Below are 22,236 nucleotides of genomic sequence, written 5' to 3'. Positions count from 1 at the left end.
ACCATCACCATCACCACCACCACCACCTCCACCATCACCATCACCACATTAGTCCAAGCTACCTCCATTCACCTAAAGTAGCCTCCTGATGGTTCTAGCTGCACCTGCGCTGACCCCTTCCAGTCCAGTTGCTCCACTTCAGGTGGAATCATCACTCCAGAGGCCGACCAGTCCAACCACTTAGAACCGTTCGATGGCTTCCCCATGCTCTTAAAATGAAAGCCAAGCCCATTGTAATGGCACGTGGGGCCCAACCTTCCTTTCTGGCCCATTTCAGGTTCTCATTTCTTTCCTTTAATCCATCCCAATCCTTTCGGGTTTTTCTTCTTGTCACATTTCCTTGACCCCCAGGCTGAGCTCCCGCCCCACCAGAAGGACTTTGCTTCTCTCTCGGACTAGAAAACTCTTTTCTCCACTCATGTCATGAGCCTGAACAAAACACCCCCATTTATTTTGTTGTTCATGTGTGCATGTTCAGCTTTGCTGTGTGACTATTTGGTCGCTAGGAATTCTCCACTCCACACAGTGAGCTCCGCGGCTCAGGGAAGTTGCCAACAGTGGCCCCAGAGCCTGGGGAATAGGAAATAGTCATCCTGAGGAGTTACTCATTTAGCATTTCTTGAATGGAGGAAGGAATAATCATTAGGTCCACCATGAAGAGTTTTGATTGTGAAGTAGTGACCCTACACTTCATTTCAGCCTATGACTCAATCCCAGTCTGATCTCAGGCTTGTTTCCTGAAAACTTCATTGGCAGTTTGGTGGTATGTTAATACGCGGCTGGTTTAACAATGGAACATGTTATTTAAAATCATGATGCACTAGGAAAAACAACTCATGAGAAAATAATGTTTGTATCAGCTGAGAAACTGATGAATGTTTCCATGATTCTTTTGTACTTGTTGATTACAAAGATTAAGGAACAACTCATTCATAGAGTTTTTCTGTCCTCAGAAATCTGATAAACAAATAAAGTAATACAAGTGAAAATGAAGTTAGCTTTACTCCCTGTACTGATGCCATCATTTCTCTGCCTTCCTGGGAGAGAGATACCACCATAAATTTGCTGTAAATTCATTAAATTCTTGGTTTTATATTTTTCTACATGTATGTACAATCATAAATAATGTATGGCATTGTTTTATGTATTTTAAAAATTTTGCACAAATAGCATCATATTTTTCATATTATTCTAAAACTTGCTTTATAAGAGCTATTCATTTTGATAAACAAGGATCTAGACTATTTTAAATTTTTATTTATTTATTCATTTAAGAGACAGAGAAAAACAGTGAGCTCCTATCCACTGGCTCCTCCCAAATGTCTGCAATGGCAGCAGCTGAGCTAGGCCAAATCTGGAAGCCAGGAACTCAATCCAGGCCTCCCGCATGGGTGCTGGGATTGGCCAAGCTGGGCTGTGGTGGCCATTTGGGGAGTGAACCAGTGGATGGAAGACCGCCCCCGCCCTCATAATTCTGCCTCTCAAATAAATAAATCAATCTAAGAAAGAAAGAAAGAAAGAAAGAAAGAAAGAAAGAAAGAAAGAAAGAAAGAAAGAAAGAAAGAAAGAAAGAGGAGAAGAGAGGAGAGGAGAGGAGAGGAGGGGAGGGGGAGGGGAGGGGAAAGGAGAGGAGAGGAGAGGAGGGGAGGGGAGGGGAGGGGAGGGGAGGGAAGAGGAGCCGGTGCTGTGGCATAGCTGGTAAAGCCGCTGTCTGCAGTGCTGGCATCCCATATGGGCACTGGTTCAAGACCCAGTGGCTCCACTTCTGATCCAGCTCTCTGCTATGGCCTGGGAAAGCAGTAGAAGATGGCCCAAGTGTTTGGGCCCCTGCATTGGCATGGGAGACCTGGAAGAAGCTCCTGGCTTCAGATCAGCGCAGCTCCAGCCATTGTGGCCATCTGGGTAGTGAACCAGCGGATGGAAGACCTCTCTCTCCTCTCTCTGTGTAACTCTGACTTTCAAATAAATAAATAAATAAACCTTTAAAAAAAAAAAAGAAAAGAAGAAGGAAAAGAAACAGACAGAACATTTACCAAGGAAGAAAATACCCTGGACCACCCAATGCATTGAAAAGAACTGAAATCAGGCATCATTGGTTCTCTGATCACAATGGAATCAAACTGGAGATCAATAATAGAAAGTCATAGAAAAATCTATAAGCACTTAAAAATTAAGCAATACATTTGTAAATGATCCGTGGGTCAAAGAGGAAGATTTAAAAATACACTGAACCAATAAAACTTACAATCCATCAAAATGTATTGAGCACACCTAAAGCAGGTGTGAGAGGGAAATTTATAGCATTAAAGACTTACTTCAGCAAAGAAAGTCTCATGTGAGTAATCTCAGTTCCCACCCCAAGAACCTGAAAAAAGAAGAACAAAGGGAACGCAAAGCAATGGAAGGAAGGAAATAGTAAAGACAAAGGCAGAGATAAATAAAATTGAATAATGAAATACAAGAGAAAACGATCAATGAGACGAAAAGCTGCTTCTTTGAAAAGATCAATAAAATTGACAAACCTGTAGCCAGCACGAAAGGAAAAGTCAGAAGACATAAATCCTTAACATCAGGGATGAACTAGAAGGTACCACTACAGACCCTGTAGAACTCCAAAGGATAATAGAAATACCGCAAGCAGCTCCACACCCTAAATTTGGCCATACCTTGAAAAGAATAAACTACAGCATGAGATAAATAATTAGGGCAACCTTAAAACTGCTAATATTATTGATTTTTTCATTTAAGAACTCTCAGAAACAAAACTAGGGGCCCCAGACAGTTTCACCAGAGTCACACAAACTTTGAAAGAGTTGACATCAATTGTACCAAATTTTCTGTAAAAACAGAAGAGGAAGGAAAGCTTCTCAAAATGTTTTATGAATCCAGTATTACCATGTCACCAAAATCAGACACAATAGTGCAGAAAGAAAGCTACAGATCAGTGTCTCTCATGAATAAAGATACAAAGCCCTTCACAAAATAGAATTCAGCAGTGTAAAAAAAAGAAGTGTGTGCCATGATTAAATGGTTTATTCCAGGTAGGGATGCAAGACTAGTACACTATCCAAAAACCCACCATTACAATTCACTGTGTTAACAGACTAAAAAGACAAATCACATGATCACGTCAACAGCAACAGCCTGTGACCAAAGCAACACCAGTTCATGCTAAAACCTCCAACCAGAGGGCAGCATCCTCAACCCGATCAAGATTGTCTACAGAAACCTTACAGCTAACATTTTAGTTAGCAAACGAAGATTGAATGCATCCCCTAAGACCGGGAACAAAGCAAGAATGCTTGCTCTCACCACTGCTACTCAGCATACTGGTGCATGTTCTAAGGAAAAAGAAAAAAATGTAGATAAAGAAGATAGAGAAGACATACTTGTCTATGTAGAAAACGCCAAGGAATTTACAAAAACCAATGCTCTGAACTAATTAGAACAGATAACAGTTTAGCAAGATCTTGAGATAAGAAATTAACATGCAGAGCACTCTGACATTAGAATTACAGTATTACTTAAAACTTCCCCCCAAAAAATATGTTCTTGGGTTTATAGGCCGCAAAAACGTAAAACACTGATGAAAGAAAATGAAAGAAGATACAAATAAAGAGACATACCATGTTCATGGATTTGAAGACCTACATAGTAAATATGTTAATTCTCCTCAAACTGATATACTCATATAGGCTTAAACACAATTAAACTCATCAAAATCCTGGCAAATTTTCAAATAAATAGATTGGATTGTTTTAAAGTTAATTTGAGGTTGAAAGGAATGAGTTCACCTAAAAACAATTTTTTTAAAAAGAGAAATAAATTTGGGGAAATCACTTTATCCAATCTTAAGATTTTATAGTGGGGCTGCCACTGTGGCAGAGTGGGTAAAGCCACCATCTGCAGCTCCAGTATCCCATATGGGCACCAGTTTGAGTTCCAGCTGCCCAACTTCTGATCCATATCCTTGCTAATGCACCTTGGAAAGCAACAGAAGATGTCCCAAGTCCTTGGGCCCCTGCACCCGTGTGGGAGACGTGGAAAAAGCTCCTGGCTTTGGATCAGCTCTGCTCTGGCCCTTGCAGATCTCTCTGTTTCTCCATCTCTCTCTCTCTCTCTCTCTCTCTATCTCTCTAATTCTGCCTTTCAAATAAATAAATACATCTTTTAAAAACCTCTATAGTTACAGTAATCAAGATGTGTGGAACAGTGGCTGGTGTTGTGACACAGTGGGTTAAGCTGCTGCTTTCAACATTGGCATCCCATATCAGAGTGCCAGTTCAAGTCCTGGCTGCTCTGCTTCTGATTCAGCTCCCTGCTAGTGCACCTGGGAAAGAAGCAGAGGATGGGCCCTGCCACCCACATGGGAGACCCAGATGGAGCTCCTGGCTCCTGACTTCAGCCTGTCCTAGCCTTGACTATTGCAGCCATTTGGGGAGTGAACCAGTGCATGGAAGACTTCTCTCTCTCTCTCTCCCTCTCCCTCTCTCTCTCTCTCCCTCTCCCTCTCCCTCTCCCTCTCCCTCTCCCTCTCCCTCTCCCTCTCCCTGTCACTCTGCCTTTCAAATAAATTTTTTTTAAGATATGTGGTTTGGCAGAAGGATCGACCAATAGGAGACAAGAGAGAAGGCAGGTTGATCCACATATCATTTGTCCCAGTAGTTGGGTCATTTTTGTTTGACCTCTTTCTAGAGACCATGTACACTTCATATAACTAAAGATAGTTTGGTTTAGGCCTGGTGTTTCATGGTTTGTGTTTAGTTTACTCCTAGTTCTATAGGAGTCATCAGTGTGACGCGGTGAACAAACTCTTGCTGACCAGAAGACTACTCAACAATACACAGAAGTGAGATACTGACATACGCCGTGCTGCTGTGTGCCGCAGAAAGAGTGACCCTCACATGTCCGGTGTGTGAAAGATTGCTGCAGGGTCATTTTTTTTTAAAGATTTATTTATTTGAAAGACGAGAGTTACAGAAAGAGAGAGAGGTATTCTATCCGCTGGCTCACTCCCCAAATGATTACAAGAGCCAGAGCTGAGCTGATCCGAAGCCAGGAGCCAGGAGCTTCTTCTAGGTCTCCCACATGGGTGCAGGGGCCCAAGGACTTTAGCCATCTTCTGCTGCTTTCCCAGGCCACAGCAGAGAGCTGGATTGGAAGAGGAGCAGCCGGGACTGGAACCGGCGCCCATATGGGATGCCTGCACTGCAGGCTGGAGCTTTAACCCACTGTGCCACAGCGCCAGCCCCTGGAGGGTTCATTCTGTATAATTCCGTTCTTATGAAATTACAGAACAAGCAGAAAGAATCAGTACAGTTGTTCCCTCTAAAAGGTTACAGAGGCAAGCATCTGGCAGGAGCATAAGAGAAGTTTGGGAAGTTAGAGTATTTTTCTAAATTTTGATAGGCGTTTGAAGTGTGCATTTGTCAAAGCTCAGGCAATGTACACTTAAGATTTATGTGCTTCATTGCATATGAACTTTATCTCCAAATTAGAAAAAGCAGAACTCTTGACAATGCTACGCTTGTTGGGGTAATGGGAAGTGTGTGTGTGTGTGTGTGTGTGTGTGTGTGTGTGACATTATGCTTCCAACTTCCTTTGCAGGGCTTCAGTGGTAGGCATGGATAAATGGATACATAATAAAACAAGTATAACAAAATGTAAACAGAATCTAGCATGTAGATGGATGTCCACTATATAATTCTCTTTTTGTAATTTATTTGTTTGTTTGAAAGGTAGAGTGGATGAGAGAGAGAGAGAGAGAGAGAGAGAGAGAGAGAGAGAAGGAGAGAGAATATCTTCAATTTGTTGGTTTACTCCCCATATACCTGTAAACAGCCAGGACTGGGCCAGGCTGAAGCCAGGAGCCCAGAACTTCATCTGGATCCCCCGCAGATTTGGCCCAAGTACTTGATCCATCACCTGCTTCCTCCAAGGGTGCCCACATCAGGAAGCTGGACCAGAGGCAGAGCAGGGGCCGGCGCTCAGGCACTCAGATATGGGATGCAGCTGTCCCTGGCAGTGGCTTAACCACTGCCCCACAACACCCACCCCTCCAGTTCTTCAAACGAATGCATCCTTGAAGATTTGCTGAATAAAATGTTGAAAAATACACCTAATGCAGCACAGCCCTGGGAGAGCCTCAGGGAGGCTGCAGGGTAGGAGCCGTATCCTGTGGGGGACGGCTGCTGGGAGAAAGGTGGCACGCTTCCGCCCCAGGGAGGAAACAGCGTGAATGGAAGTTAGAAGTCAACCCAGTTGCGCTCAGTGGAGACTTTCCAGCCACGAGAACTATCCACACGTGAGAAGATCCCACACGCGTGAGTACTATCCACACAGTAAGATTCCCACGCCTGAGCAGAAGTTGGCCCACAACTTACCAGAGACAGCGTAGAGACAGTTCCTACAGAGAATGGATGGATGGCCTGGGCTCGTGTGGTTCCTCCTGCTTCTGGTTCCTGTGTGTTACGGTACTGAGATGTGACCATTTGGAACAGCCGTTGGCAGACTACAGCTGGCAGGCAAAATGCAGCCTGCTGCCCGGTTTTGTAAATAAAGTTTTATAGGAACTCTGCCACGCTCGCTCTTTCCGGACTGCGCATGGTTGCTTTCACGCTGCACGATGGAGCTCGGCAGTTGCAAATCCTAGCCCATTTGTAAAGTACCGGGGGATTTGGTCTTCACATCGCATCCAGCCCACCTCCACCAAGTCGGCCAGCTTCCCTGATTTGGTAGCACGCTCCAGTCTCAGAACTCAGCTCCGTGCCGGGAACACAGCCGGTGCTCAGGAAGCGCGGGACTGGCCGAGCCGGAGGGAGAACGGATGCTGGCAAGCCAGCATGCTGCAGCCAGGACTTTGAAACCGCCTGCAGGCTCGCTGCGCAGGGTTGGAGCCGGCTGTCCCTGCTGCCGGCCCGGCACAGGCAGACCCTCCTCCGGCATGGGCTGGACTGAGCCGAGTGGGCACACACGCTCGGCGTTGGACTTGTCAGACACCAAGCGTCCTTTGCTCCGGCTGCGTCTTGCCAAGGGCGAGGGGCGGCTGCTGTCTTGTCTTCAGACAAGCATCCTTGTTCTTGCGGTTTGAACACCCTGGGCCGGCCCAGAGCCGGAAGAGCAGCAAGGAGGACAAACTCCTCCATCCGCCGAGCCTTCCTCTCTCTGTCAGAAGCCAGCACACGCTGCTCTTGAACTTCACAAACCCAAAACACTCCAGTCCCATCTAACAGTCACCCAAGGTCCCAGATGGCTTAAATTTGTCTCAGTCGAGAGATCATTCACACATGGAAATCTACATCCAGGTTTCTGCCAGGACTGGGTAGCATGGATCTGCCCGAGTCTCCTTCTGCCTCTTTATTTGTAGAGGACCAATACTTGGGTCACCACCTCCAGGAAGTCTTCCTTGAATTCATTTGTGAAACTTCCATCCTTCCAAATCTGTGATGAAGTCGTAGGGGACTTCTGAGCAGCAGCCAGAAAGTTCCGAGCCATCCTCCACGCCTGCTGAGACTCTAACGTGAAATAAGAAGGAAGACAGAGCTTCCCAAAGACGAAAAATCTAACCTCTGGGCTAGCGCCGTGGCAAAAGAGGTTAAGCCTCCGCCTGTGGCACCAGCAGTCCAAATGGATGCCGGTGTGAGACCGGGCTGCTCCATTTCTGATCCAGGTCTCTGCTGTGGCCTGGGAAAGCAGTGGAAGATGGCCCAAGTCCTTGGGCTCCAGTACCCACGTGGGAGACCCAGAAGCAGCTCCTGGCTCCTGGCTTCAGATTGGCCCAGCTCCGGCCATTGTGACCATCTGGGGAGTGAACCAGCGGATGGAAGACCTTTCTCTCTGTCTCTCTCCCCCTCTTGTCTGTAACTCTGCCTCTCCAACAAGTACATAAATCTTTTTTAAAAAAACCAAATCTCAAAAAAAAAAAAAAATCTCAGCTCCTTAAAAAAGCAAAAAACAAAGCGGAACCCTCAGGGCCTCTCTTGGAGAAGGGGCAGAGCTGTGCCCCACCCCCACAGGCAGGTACTTCTAGTGTCCCGCCCCGGCCGGTCTTCCTGCAGGTGCCCTGGGCCCTGCCTTCTCCCCTGAGACACAGTGTTGAGCGCGCAGGCCCTGCCGACCGCTCACTCCTGACTTCGTATCTTGTGGATGTCTTGCCCCAGGGGTACTCAAGCTTCATGAGATCAAAGGCTGCTCTCTTGGTCAAATGGCCGGCTCCAGGCTCGTGCCTCTGACACAAGGAAGCATTCAGGGATGAGATTAAGTGAAGGTTAGCAGAGGAATGCGGTTATTATTAGCAAAATGAAACCACAGACTGGAGAGGCAGGAGTTATAGGCCCCGAGAGAGAGAGCTGCACACGAGCTCTGGGGATTCCTTCCCAGTGAGCTCAAGAGAGAGAAGGAGCCGGCGCCGCGGCTCACCAGGCTAATCCTCCGCCTTGCGGCGCCGGCTCACCGGTTTCCAGTCCCGGTCGGGGCGCCGGATTCTATCCTGGTTGCCCCTCTTCCAGGCCTGCTCTCTGCTGTGGCCCGGGAGTGCAGTGGAGGATGGCCCAGGTGCTTGGGCCCTGCACCCTGTGGGAGACCAGGAGAAGCACCTGGCTCCTGCCTTCGGATCAGCGCGGTGCGCAGGCCATGGCGGCCATTGGAGGGTGAACCAACGGCAAAGGAAGATCTTTCTCTCTGTCTCTCTCTCTCACTGTCCACTCTGCCTGCCAAAAAAAAAATAATAATAATAATAAATAAAAAGAGAGAGAGAGAGAAGGAGCAGAAGATTCGCAGGAGGCGGGGCTCGAATGCTTCCCAGTTTTTATCTTTTGGGTGTCAGGTGCATGCTGGGAGCAGGAGTGTCAGCCATGGAGATGTTATTATAATTAGCTATGGGTCACCTCAGGGACATGGTCAGCAGCCATGTTGGACATTTTCAGCCAGTGCTGGTATGGGTGGTGGTTTTGTAGAAATAATGGTTTGGGGTTACCTTAGTCACTGCCGAAAACAGGGAAGGGTTTGCATGGAGTTGGTGGGGTCATGGGGAGGGCTGGTGACCTCAGCTGTCTCCTTGCTGGCTACCTCGTTGCCTGTCATTATGATGCCCGAAGCCTTCTGTAAACACTTGAGACAACAGTAATCTTGGGTGGCTGATGAAATGCACACCATGTGCCAGGCACCAGGCCAGAGGCCTTCTGGACAGTGCTTTTATTCTCACCACAACTAAGTGCAGTTGGTATCCTTGTGCCCAGTGAACAGACGAAAAACTGAGGCTCCAAGACATGGGTTCATTTGTCAGCCAGTTCTGGGGCAGACGCAGTCAGATCTACCTGGGAGTCTTCACGTTCTTCTTAACTGAACATAGCAGGCCTCAGGGGAACAGAAACACACGCACACACGTATACACGAATGTGCCTGAGTACATACACGCATGCACATAGCCATGTGGACAGACACAAACACGCACTTACTCAAGATGAGCTTTCAAACTAAAACCCCAAAGCATTGCTCTCAGGAGGTGACCACGAGACTCTTCCCGGCCAAGGAAAGGCAGAGACCAGAGCAATCGAGGACTTGCCGGGCAGCTGGTACAACGGTGCCTCCCGAACTCCCACAGGCCCCAGTCACCCGTTACACCCAGAGTCTGACTCAGGATGCCTGGGTGAGCCCTGCGGCCTGAGTCTCTCCCCAGCCCGGGCGACACCGTTGCTACCAGCCTGTGCTGCACACTTTGCACAGTCAGTCATGCGTCCTGCAACGCAAGCGAGATCGGCCAAGGTGTTAGTGAAATAAGCAATTGCCGGGAAAATGACAGTGGCTTCTGCAAGTGGTAATGATCAGCACGGAAGCCGGTCAGCTTAGAAACTTAATTTTCATCCAAAATGATGCATTTCTGAGGGGCACTGGTCTCGGAGTCACCTTGCTCCCAGGGGTCACGGTCACCTCCAGCCCTGTGCACCCTGGCCCTCGGCGAGGCTGGAGAGGAGTCTTGTCCGCTCTATGGAAAAGGGGCTCTGTGTTCACAGTTCCCTCCCGTGGCTATCACACCTGCGGCCTCAGGTACGATACTGCAGTGGTAACCGACCCTGCGACAGCGTTTGAAGATGAGCAGGATTGCTTGTCCCTGCCACCATCGTCTCAGCTTGCACAGCCCCAGGCCTAAATTCCCACAGAACGTGACATTCCACTGCGGGATTATGCGCAGTGGCTGTCTTGCTATGAGCAGCAAGTCGACACAGCTGCAGGTGGGGAGACCCTGACCTGAGGTGCAGGCGCCCCGCAGGCCCCCACAAAGGCAGCTTCCCCTCCAGCCAGCGCCCGTTCCCTGAACAACACATTTGCTCCCCAAAATCACACAGTGGCTCGGCACAAATAAAGAGGGAATGATACATATGCATAAAGGTGTCTGGATTCCCGGAGCTGCCGCGTAACAGCCGGCAGCCGCGAGACCTCAGGAGAATGCTGTCCCCTGATCATGACCGCGATGTGGGGCAATCCACACAGAGGGCTTTTGTTGTGTGTTTTCTCTCGTGCGTGAATTTTTCTGTGTCCCAGACAGGCCACGAGAGAATGACAGTGCTAAGGCTGAGCGCCTGGGAGGAACGCAGGAGAAACACGGGCCGCTGTGCCTCGGTGCAGACCCGCAGCGGCCGTAATCGGCTGCAAGTTTGATTTGGAGCTGCCAAGAATCGTTCCCCCGAAAGCTGTCTCTTTTGTGAGATGCTGCTACACAGGGTCTTACGGCATTGCCAGCGGCTTTGCGGACAACCCTGTTAGAAGCCCTGCACCAAGATCCAGTTATCGGGCTGTTGTTATGGGAACGGTACAATCACGGGCAAACTGAAGCGGTGGTGGGGGACCTAAAAGGAAGAGGATTGGGGGTGGGCAAAATTGATATTTTTGTCCACACACATTCTGGCTGATCACCGCGCTGAAAGTGAACACCAGTCACACAGGTAGCAGTTACCCTGCCTGGCTCTGCAGTCGAAGCCGGGGGAAGGATTGCCGTGAAGAGGGGAAATATCACAGCCTCTTCTTTTTTGTGATTTTTTGAAAACACTATAATTGTGCATAGGAGCAGGAAGTTCATTGATGTTCAGAGATTCTGTGTTGCCTCTTCACTTTTGTTGCCCGAGTTAAAACACACCGAAATATGCAATTTTGCAATTTAAGTTTTTTGATTGAAACACCTAAAGTATCGGTAAGTAAGCTTCCAAAGGGTTGTTATTATGATCCAGGCTTAATACAGTTATCAAGCAAACGCCTGGTGAGGAGTTAATTAAGATAACTGGAATGCCACGGCATCTGTGCGCTGTGGAGCTGCACTTGCCCTTCCGAGCTCTGCGCAGGCAGGAGACCACTTCCCGTAACGGCGCCCTGAGTCCACACTCGCTCTCCTCCTTCCGCCCCGGAACCGCGGAGGAAAGGGTAAAAGTATTTCTGAAGACTTCACTGCTTTGGGAAGCATGTCGAGGCCTGGGGCGTGAAATCCTGCATGACAGGGGTCACGGAGCCCCCCGCCCCACGCCGTGCGTTCCAGCACTGAGCGTGGCCTGGGGAGGGCTTTCCCCATCACGAGAAGAGACCGAAACACGGCAACAGCGGCCCAGGGCAATCAGCTGAGTGGCAGCACGGAACGGGGGCATCCGTGGAGCTGAGCTGGTGTCAGATCACATCCCACCATGGCCCTGTGGGCCCCCAGTACGAGGCACGGCCACTCTGTGACTCGGTGGGCTCCATGGAGGCGGCTGCAGGACTGCTGGTCAGACGGCGGTGACTCCAGAGAGAGGGAACACATACACACACACACATACACATACACACATATGCATACACACACATGTATCACACACATACACACACATATACACTCTCACGTATACACACTGCACACACAAACATACACACATCCACACACCCACATACATATACATCCACACACTCTCACATATACACACTGCACACACAAACATATATACACACTCACATACACACACATACACATACTATACACATAAACATATACAGACACATCCACACACATACACATGCATCACACACATACACACACATATACATCCACACACTCTCACATATACACACTGCTCACATAAACATATACACACATCCACACACTCACATACACACATACACACTCTTACATATACACACTGCGCACACAAACATATACACACATACACACACTCACATACATACACACATACACATACTATACACATAAACATATACAGACATCCACACACATACACATGCACACATATACATACACACACATACACACACCATGCACATAAACATATCCACACACATACCACATACCCACATATTCCCCACATGTGCATACACACACCTACACACATACACATAGACACATACCACACACATGCATACACATGCACAAACATCACACACACACACACACACACACACACCCCTTCTATTCAAGGTGAGTTTCCAGACTGGAATTCCAAAGCACCTGCTGCAGAGGATGGAAGCAAACTTCCCTGCACTGGAAATGCAAATGTGCCCGCACTCTGAGGGGGACCTGACCTGAGCATAACCCTGATCCTCGGAGATCAAGGCGCAAACGCTGGCGCCCAGAGCAAGACCCAATCACGGACAAACCCTTGGCAGATAAGGATGAAGAAAAAAGCTTTTAAAAATGGAAAACCCAACCAAAAAGAAAGAGGGAAAAAGAAATTTTTTTAAAAAATTGAAAAACCCCTGGAGTAGACAGCTCCACTTACGGGAATACGGCTGCCCACAGCAACCAGAAGCCAACAGGAAAGAACGGGGCAGCTGCTCCCGCGGTAGCCTCCGGAAGGAACCAGCTCCACGGAGGTCTTGATCTCACACCAGGGACTCCGTCTCTGTTGTCCCAAGTCACCTAGTTTCTGGTCATTGGTCACGGCAGTCCTGGCAAACTGAGACAGATGCGAACTGAGGTGACATGGATGTTGGGATTATCTGACAAAGATTTTTTTTAAAGATTTATTTATCTGGGAGCCAGCGCTGTGGCGCAGCAGGTTAATGCCTTGGCCTGAAGCACCAGCATCCCATATGGGTGCTGGATTGAGTCCCGGCTGCTCCTCTTCCAATCCAGCTCTCTGCTGTGGCCTGGGAAAGCAGTAGAAGATGGCCCAAGTCCTTGGGCCCCTGCACCCGCATGGGAGACCCGGAAGAAGCTCCTGGCTCCTGCCTTTGGATCGGCACAGCTCCTGCCATTGCAGCCATTGGGGAGTGAACCAATGGACAGAAGACTTCTCTCTCTGTCTCTACCTCTCTCTGTAACTCTGCCTTTCAAATAAATAAAATAAATCTTTAAAAAAAGATTTATTTATCTGTTTGTAAGGTAGAGTTACATAGAGAGGGAGAGACAAAGAGAGAGGGAGAGTTCTCCCAAATGCTGGTTCACTCACCAAATAGCCACAAAAGCTACGGCAGGGCCAGGCTGAAGCCAAGAGCCTAGAATTCCATTCCAGTCTCCCACGTGGGTACAGAGGCCCAAGGACTTGGGCCAGCATCTGCTGCTTTCCCAGGCACATGAGCAGGGAGCTGGATCGGAAGTAGAAACAGCCAGTGCTCATATGGGATGCCAGCGTCACAGCCTATGGCTTGGCCTGCTGCACCACAATGCCGACCCCTACCTGACAAAGACTTTAAAAAACTCCATTACAGGATGCTTCAGTGTGCAATTCTGAACACCCTTGAAATGAATGGAAATATAGAAAGTTTCAGGACAAAAACAGAAGATATTTTTTAAAAAGAAAAATTAAAAAAAAAAACTTACAGCAACCAAAATAAAAATTACTTAACAAAAGAATGAAAACGACAGAGGAAAGCATTAGTGAACTTGCAGGAAAAATGGGAGTCAGCCACTCAGAGCAGCAGAGAACAGACACTGGAGAAAGCAGAAGAGAGCCGCAGGGGTCTGGGAGCTAGGACGGAAGATCTAGCATCCGTGTCCTCAGAGCCCGGGAGAGAAGACGTTGGGAGAGAACACGCTCCCACACTTGGCAAAAAAACATCACATTTCAAATTTAAGAATCTGAGTAACCCCAATCAGGGTAAACTAGAAGAAAACCAGGTCACAGTCAAGTTTGTGAAAACCCTGATTATAAAACACAAGAAAAAAAGAAAGCGGAGAGACACAGGGAGACTTTGCCTACGGGGAGAAGTTTGCACGCTGGTCGACTTCCTGCCAGACGCCACAGACGTCAGCAGGAAGTGGCAGGGCGCTTTTTGTGAGCTGTCAATCTGGAATTCTGCATCCCGTGACCGGATCCTCCAGGAATGGAGGGACAGCCGGGTAGCAGAGCTCGCCTGCCTGTGCCAGAGGGGAGGCTCACAGACAGCCTCCCAGCAGGAAGGAACGGGGGCAAGGTGTCTCGGACAGGAAAGACAAAGGAACGCAATAGGCCTGCTTTTTCTCTTGCATTTTCTGAATTATTCTTTATGGTTGAAGCAAGAATTGTAACTCTGATGTCATTCTTTTTTTTTTTTTTTTATTTGACAGATAGAGTTAGACAGTGTGAGAGAGAGAGAGAGAGACAGACAGACAGAGAAAGGCCCCCCTTCCGTTGGTTCACCCCCCAAATGGCCGCTACGGCCGGAGCTACGCCAGGAGCCAGGTGCTTCTCGTGGTCTCCCATGCCAGTGCAGGGCCCAAGCACTTGGGCCATCCTCCGCTGCACTCCTGGGCCACAGCAGAGAGCTGGACTGGACGAGGAGCAACCGGGACTAGAACCCCGCACCCATATGGGATGCCAGCGCCGCAGGCGGAAGATTAACCAAGTGAGCCATGGCACCGACCCCTCTGATGTCTTTCTTAAGGAATGCAGAGACGACTTCATCATAAATGTGAGGGCACAAAAGGACATAAAAAGAATTAAGATTCCACATTCTACAATCTGATAAAATATCAGCACCAGCAGACAGTGAAATGTTACATGTATATAATGTAACACCTAGAGCAACAACCAAGAAATGTACAAAGCACTATAAATCAGTCAATCAAGATGGAATTGCCAAAAATGATCAAACAACCAAAAGAAAACTGGGCAAAATAGGAATTAAAAAAAGGAAACAGACTCCAAGTTTCAGCTGTCACACGTAAAAGGCTCAGAAGATTTCACAGTAAGAAAAAAGCTGAACAAACTGAAAATCAACAAAACCAACATCACGGAAGTGAGGCCCCGGGGCCAAACGCTGCCTTGAAGTTCGGAGACTCGGGTGAACGCGAAGAGTAACCTCATGGCCGTGGAGAGCAGAGGCCGCTGGGCCAGGGCCTGATCACTGGGGGGAGTCGCGCTCCGACTGCCGGAGGCCCAGGCCCAGGGGCCCCACTCGACCTCCAGGAGACTCCGCAGGTTCTCTCTGTGCGGGTTGGAGAAGATTCCAACATGCTCGAGGCAGCCAAAGCAAAAAGCCATCATCTAAAAATACTCATAGGAAATTCTGTTCTCAACAACAAATCCTGCTCCCAGGGGACACCTACCATCTTCTCAGATGGAGGGCCAGGGCAGTGGCATAAGCCGGCCCCACTCTGGTGTCCATGTCTCGCATAAGAGGAGAAAAAACAGAGAAGGAGAGATTCCTCTGAAGGTCGCAGCCCAGGACTCCGACAGGCTCTGAAAAACACCCCCGAGACCTAATCCTATGATTACAGCTGTCTCTGCTCCTCAGGGTCTCCCCACCTCACCAGCGGGACTCAGGATAACAGCAGTGGGGCACACCTGAAAGACACAGACTTTCTAAAAGGAAGTTTCTAGGGAAACCCAAAGGAAAAAACTAAACACACTGGAAGAGATGGAAGCTTCGGACGTATGTCCAACCCTCAGCCCGATAAACACAAAACCTCACACCGAAGCCTGTTGACCTCATCTCCTATTATCTGATGCATCATGTCTGACTTTGCAAAAAAATTACAGGCTGGCTAAAAGGCCAGAAACACACACATACACACTCACACTCACACACACACACACACACACACACACGAGACAGGCAGGGTCAGGACCAGACTCAGATGTGATACAGATGTTGAAATCATTAGGCTGGGAATTAAAAGTGGCTGTGGTTACTATGGTAAGGGATTTAATACAGGAAATGGACAACATGCAAGAACAGGTGGGTGATGGAAGCAGCGGGCAGTCAGAAGGAACTGCTGGAGACAGAAAATGCTGGGACAAAAATGAAGAATTCCTTTGCTGGGTCCATCTACTGTAGACCGGACACCATCGTGGAGAGAATCAGTGAGCTTGAAATATGCCTGTAGAAATGTCCTAAACTGAAATGAGAGAGAGAGAGACACAATGAATTTTTAAAAAAAAAACAAATTTTCACAAACAGTGAGACCATTGCAAAAGAGGCAGCATCGTGTGGTGGGAATATCAGAAGGAGAAGAAACAGGAAATGTGTGAAGTGCTAACAGATGAGAATTTTCCAGAATTAATGACTGTGACCGACAACAGTTCCGGGAACCTCAGGAAATACCCAGGAGGGCAGGTTACAAAAAGTGCACCCAGGCACGTCGCATTCAAAGTGAAGGAAACGAAAGGCAAAGACCGAATCTTGACTTGAGCTGGAAGAAAATACCTTACCCTGCACAGGAGCAAGGATAAGAATCACATGCGACTTCTCTCAGGACTGTGCAAGCAGTGACGTGAAACAGACCGAAGGAAAAATCCACCAGGCTGGACTTCTGCACACAGCGACACAGGGAAGAAGAGAGGTGGGTGTTTGGCCCATGCGGGGTCCGCGTCCCCTCCCAGGCTGCCTGGGTTCCACGCCCAACTCTCCTCCCGGTTCGAGCTGCCTGCCGATGCCCGTGGTCAGTGACATGCGTGGCCACAGTGTTCTGAGGGTCGTGAGGGAGCCATTGAGAGCGTTCTGTTCCGAGGGCCCTGCACAATCTACTGCACAGATTCATCATCATTTACTGGATCAGGAGCAGGAGGCGGCGTTATTTGAGACGGGACCTGGAGTAGTGGCAAATGCGTTCTGTAAGCACCGAAATACCTCCTAAAGGAAGAATGGCTGACATGCCAACAGAGGAGGGAAAATGGAGTCTTGCAAGATGTTTAGCTAAAGCCCTACAACGTGTAAAAGGGGAGAGGCGTGGGGTACAGCAGTTGGGCTGCTGCTTGGGGGCACCTGCGTCCCATATTGGAGCGCCTGGTTGGAGTTCCAACTCTGCTTCCAACTCTAGCTTCCTGCTAATACCTTCTGGGGGGCAGCAGACGATGGGGCAAACATCTGGGTCCTTGCCACCCACCTGGGAGACCTGGGAGAGGTTCAGACTGCCAGCTTCAGCCTGGACCAGCCCTTTTGTAAGGGCTGTTTAAGCCCTGTTTTAAGCCTTTTGGGGGGAGTGAACCAGTGGATGGAACATCTCTTCCTTCCTCTGTCTCTAACTCAGTGTGTGTGGGGTTTTCTGCCTTTTAAATCAAGTGAAAAATAAGTACAAAGAATTATAAGAGGTCAGAAAAAAAAGGGGAACCGAAAAATAAAAACAAAAGGAACAGGGCTATAAATAGAAAGTTATCTCTAAGTACGACAGATATCAACCCAACTATTAAAACTTTAAAAAGCCTCATTCTCATCCCTGTTACTTTCACCCCAGCCCCCTAAACTTCATGGATAATTTCTCTCATTGATTTCTGGTTTATCTTTCCTGTATTCCTTTTCAGAAAAAAAAAATGCACTCACATAGAGACGCATGAAACCCAGCAGGTGGTCACGTCCCCTGGTGCGCGGCTCCTTTCTGCTTAACAATATATCCTGGAAATTGTTCCAGCCGAGTCCCTAGAAACCTTCCTCACGGCTGTACCCTCCTCACGGCTGTTTCCAGCCGCGTAGCAATCTACTGCACAGATTCATCATCATTTACTGGATCAGCCTGCTCTGAATGGCATTCGGGTTGTTTCCAGTGGAAACCAGGGCTGGGTAATGGGCTTACTCATCCGTTGTCTCCTACCTGTGGAGGAGTGTTTGCAGGGCCAACTCCTCCGCGTGGGGTGGGTCAGTGAGGTGAGGGGCGTACAGATTCCCGGCTGTGGGCTTTATGCATTTATTTATTTATTTATTTATTTTGACAGGCAGAGTGGACAGTGAGAGAGAGAGACAGAGAGAAAGGTCTTCCTTTGCCGTTGGTTCACCCTCCAATGGCCACCGCAGCAGGCACGCTGCGGCCGGCACACCGCGCTGATCCGATGGCAGGAGCCAGGAGCCAGGTGCTTTTCCTGGTCTCCCATGGGGTGCAGGGCCCAAGCACTTGGGCCATCCTCCACCGCACTCCCAGGCCACAGCAGAGGGCTGGCCTGGAAGAGGGGCAACCGGGACAGAATCCGGCGCCCCGACCGGGACTAGAACCCGGTGTGCCGGTGCCGCTAGGTGGAGGATTAGCCTAGTGAGCCGCGGCGCCAGCCCGGCTTTATGCATTTTGCACTTACCCAACAACGGTGCAAGGGCTGCCCCAGCAACCTTCCTAACAGAGGGTTGAGATCATCTACATCTGCAAAGTGAACGGTAAGGAATGGAACCCCGGGGCCGGCGCTGTGGCGTAGTGCGGAATGCTGCCGCCCGCAGTGTTGGCTTCCCAGGTGGGCGCTGGTTCGAGACCTGGCTGCTCCACTTCTGATCCAGCTCTCTGTTATGGCCTGGAGGAGGGCAGAGGAGGATGGCCCGAGTGCGTGAGCCCCTGCATCCGCATGAGGGGACCCAGACGAAGCTCCTGGCTCCTGGCTTCAGAGAGGCCCAGCTCTGGTCATTGCAGCCATTTGGGGGGTAAACCAGTGGATGGGGGATCTCTCTCTCTCTCTCTCTCTCTCTCTCTGCCTCTGCCTCTCTGTGACTCTGCCTTTCAAAGAAATAAATAGTTGCAAAAAAAAAAAAAAAAAAAAAGAACTGGGATGTCACGTGGTTTCAATTTCTATTTCTCGTCTTTTCCTGTGTCTGAACGGCCTATTTTATCCCAGCTTTCGTGAACTGCATTTCTGTCCTCTGCTCACTTTTCAATCGAGATTTTGGCCTTTCCTAATTGAAGACGTGCATTAGGGAGATCAGCCCCTTATCTCTACTGCGTGTTATAATTATGATCCCCAGTGACTCAGTTGCCTGTTTTGGTTTTGTTTATATTGATTTTTTAAAAAAATATTTAGTTTCTTTATTTGAAAGGCAGAGTGACAGAGAGAGAGAAAGAGAGCTTCCATCCACTGGTTCACTCCCCGAAAGGCTGCATCAGCCAGGGCTGGGCCAGGCCAAAGCCAGGATCCAGAAACTCCTTCCTGGTCTCCCACGTGGATGGTAGGGGCCCGAACTCTTGAGCTGTCTTCCGCTGCCTTCCCAGGCACACTAGCAGGGAGCTGGATTGGAAGGGGAGCAGCTGGGTCTTAAACTGGCGCTCCAATACGGGACATTGGCCTCTGAGGCAGTGACTGAACCCACTGTGCCACAATGCCAGCCTCTATGTTGATTTTTCTAAAAATCACGCACACAAATTGTCAACCTTTCAATGTTTTGGAACTGGATTTTGTCTACCATAGACAGGATATCTGCTTGCACCGATTATAAATGAATTCATCCATCATTTTAAAAGCACTTGTGTGGTTTCGTTATTTACATTTAGATTTCTAGGTCGTTGTAGTTGTGTTCTAGTTTACGGTGTGACAAAGGGATCTAATTTTATCCTTTTTCAAATACCTATGACAAAACCATTTGTTACAAAGTCTGTCTCTTCTCCAGGTATGGAGAAGTCCTGTGGACCACACGCTACATTTTCACATGTGCCCGTGTCTATTTCTAGACTTCTATTTCACTGGTCTTTATGCATCAGTGCCACATTCTTAGTAGAGTTTTTCTCTTTTTATGGCTTTCCTATTTTTGTATGTTTATCTTTCCATTTGGGCATTCAAACCAACTTATTTAACTCCAGAAAAAAAAGTTGGCATTTTTATGGATTGTAATAAGTGTACGTATCAACCCGGGGAGCACTGACATTTTTATGCCGTCGAGCCTTCTTGTCCAAGAACAAGGGCTGTCTCTCCAACTGTCTCCTTTGTTATAAATTTCACATCTCACAGCGAGCAGGATGAATTCACACAGACAATGTTGGTGAAACTGCAGACTACGAAGGATAAACAGAAAAAGGCTCAGACCTACCAGCAGGATACACTTACAAGACAAAGACAATTAGGCAGCCATCTCATCAGCAACATTAAATGCCAAGAAGCATAAAACAACAGAGGAAGAATAACCGGCAATCTAGAATTCTATACCCTGATGAGCTATCATGCAAGACATGAGGCCAAAGAAAGATATTTTCATGCCTAAAAAGCATGAAGAGTTTATGTCCACAGATGGCCTCAGCTTCCCATGAGAGAGCTACTAAAGGATGCACCTTAGCAAAATGAAAAGTGCACGCTGAGAAGGCGTGGGATGTACAAAATCAAGACTAAGTCATTTTGTCACTAAGTGGGTCAACAAATCTTCTTAGCTACTGACTTTTTACAAAGCAATTACAAAGACGGATGTGAACTTCACTAGAGCAATAACATGGAAAACGGAAGGGAAGAGGCAGAAGTGGCAAAGGCCCTTTTGTTGCTTACAAGAACAACTTCAGGCTTGGGAGGACAGTGTCGTGCACAGGAGCCTTAAAAACATACGGGCAACAGTGCAGGAACCGAAAGATGAGCTGTTGTTTCCAGAAGAGTGGAAGGATGAAAAAAGAACAGGGAAAAGGTCATCATTCCAACAGAAGGAAGGAAACAAAGGGGGAAAACACAGCAGACGGAAAACCCCAACGTGAGATGTCAGCATTACGTCCTGGTAGAGTGGGGTTCATCTCGCCTGTCAAGCATCAAGTTGGATTTAAAATAGGGTTGCATGCTGCTTGTATTCGAAGAGTATATTTGAAGCCAAACGACTGAGGTTAAGATTGTCAGCTTACTTTAAGTTAATGTTTTGTATGCTGTGTTTTTTTTTTTTTTTCTTACCCCCATTGCAAGGATTAACATCCTCAATAGTCCCATCACATCAGTCTTCGGGGATTGGTTGATTGGCCGGATTCAGTTACCACTGTGGTTACAGCTCCTCCCACTTCGCGGTGTTTCCGCCTTGGCCTCAGGGGCTTTCAGGAGAAGGCTAAGGAAAGAGCCCCAAGCACTCCACTGGGGACCCCTGTCTCCCTAACAGTCCACATGTGGACGACTTCACTCAACAATTGCAAACTCACCCGGCCATTCTCCGGTTCATCCTGCTGCTTTCCCTCCTTGTTCGGAGACGCTGACAGCCACAGAGAGAACCCTTGCCGCCCAGACTCGCCACGTCAACAGGCTAGAGCCTGCAAAGCCCAGACTACCTACCCCCTTTCCCAAGGTGGAGAACAAAAACGCAGCTGACGCACAAGAGCTGCATTCCTGCTGCTTAACGAGCGCGCCCTGCACCTCTCTCTGATGTCAGCTCCTTTGTTTTCATTTTTTCATTTTGCAGTAATTGAGAAATAAGGACTGTGAGGCAAGAAACAACATCGGAACAAAAGCCACGGCCGTGCTCCGGCCCGGGGTCGCCTTTTCAGGAAGTTCACCACGTCCCGGGCCCTGGTGCACTTGTCTCTTTCAGCTGACAGAAGAGTAATTAATCGCATGAAAATGACTTCCACTGGAGGTTAATTCATTCTGGCTGACAGTCACAGGCATACGCAGCTACGTCTGATGCTGCGGCAGTTGAGCGAGCTTTATTTAGAACATTTTATTTATATCCTGGGTGATTTCACTCCCAAGGAATTGAGGAGGAGAAAGAGGAGTCGGTTGCAGGGATGCAAGAAAGAACATTGCTTGTCATTTTTTTTTTTTTAACAAAAGGGGGGAAATGGCCAATGTCACAGCTGAGAAATTGGCTTTCTCCCGAGATTTAGTGGAATTCAGAAGTGTCGCGGACAGGCAGCAAGTGTGTGCCCAGGGAGGTACAGTGTGCAGAGCAAACACAGAGCTGGAGGAATTGTCCAGTTTCCTGCCGTGCTCAGACTTCCTTTATCCGCTGGCTCCTGAGAGACCCGGTGTGCGGCTGGAGCGTGTTCCCACGCAGCTAGACAGTGTGGGTGCAGGGCCTTGGGAGCCGCCTCCCTGGGAGCCGCGGGGGCGGGGGGGTCACCTTTGCCAATCGTGGCTGAACCTCACTGCGGGCTTTGCTGCGTGCCAGGCACTTGACAAGCATTATCACATCTCCTCCTCA

At 48.5% G+C, this 22,236-nt stretch overlaps 1 long non-coding RNA gene across 1 annotated transcript; it reads right to left on the bottom strand.

Moving 5' to 3' along the window:
* Positions 1-16,075: 16,075 nt before the first annotated feature.
* LOC127488700 (uncharacterized) lies at positions 16,076-21,606 on the bottom strand. The gene is made up of 3 exons (XR_011384494.1): positions 21,239-21,606; positions 16,608-16,985; positions 16,076-16,294 (listed from the first exon to the last, which is right to left on the bottom strand). It is a non-coding gene; the product is annotated as an uncharacterized lncRNA (long non-coding RNA).
* Between the last annotated feature and the right edge of the window lie 630 nt (positions 21,607-22,236).

Source organism: Oryctolagus cuniculus, chromosome 19, assembly GCF_964237555.1.
Source record: "Oryctolagus cuniculus chromosome 19, mOryCun1.1, whole genome shotgun sequence".
NCBI classification, from domain to species: Eukaryota; Metazoa; Chordata; class Mammalia; order Lagomorpha; family Leporidae; genus Oryctolagus; species Oryctolagus cuniculus.
This window is presented reverse-complemented; position numbering and strand designations above follow the sequence as displayed.